Source organism: Penaeus monodon, chromosome 30, assembly GCF_015228065.2.
Source record: "Penaeus monodon isolate SGIC_2016 chromosome 30, NSTDA_Pmon_1, whole genome shotgun sequence".
Classification (NCBI taxonomy): domain Eukaryota; kingdom Metazoa; phylum Arthropoda; class Malacostraca; order Decapoda; family Penaeidae; genus Penaeus; species Penaeus monodon.
This window is the reverse complement of record NC_051415.1, coordinates 24,969,467-24,969,757: the sequence shown is the minus strand read 5'-3', so window position 1 is coordinate 24,969,757 and position 291 is coordinate 24,969,467.

Sequence of the window (291 nt, the reverse complement as noted above, 5' to 3'; positions counted from 1 at the left end):
CACACACACAAACGCTACGTCATTATATTATTACCTTTTACATACCTAGTCTTGAATACGGTTTTATTATAAAGAAACAATTACTGAACTTTTGAACACTGCGAATTTTACAGCCAGCGAGACAAATAGACTTTTTGCTTTTTCTGTGTGCAGTTTTTTATGATGCTTCGCGCAAATCATTTTTTTTTTCAAAAGAGGCCAAAAAAGATTGAACATATATGTAAAAAAATGGCTCTTGGAACATATTTGGAGCGAGATGTGTAGTGGCGATACCGACGTTCATTCGGGGCA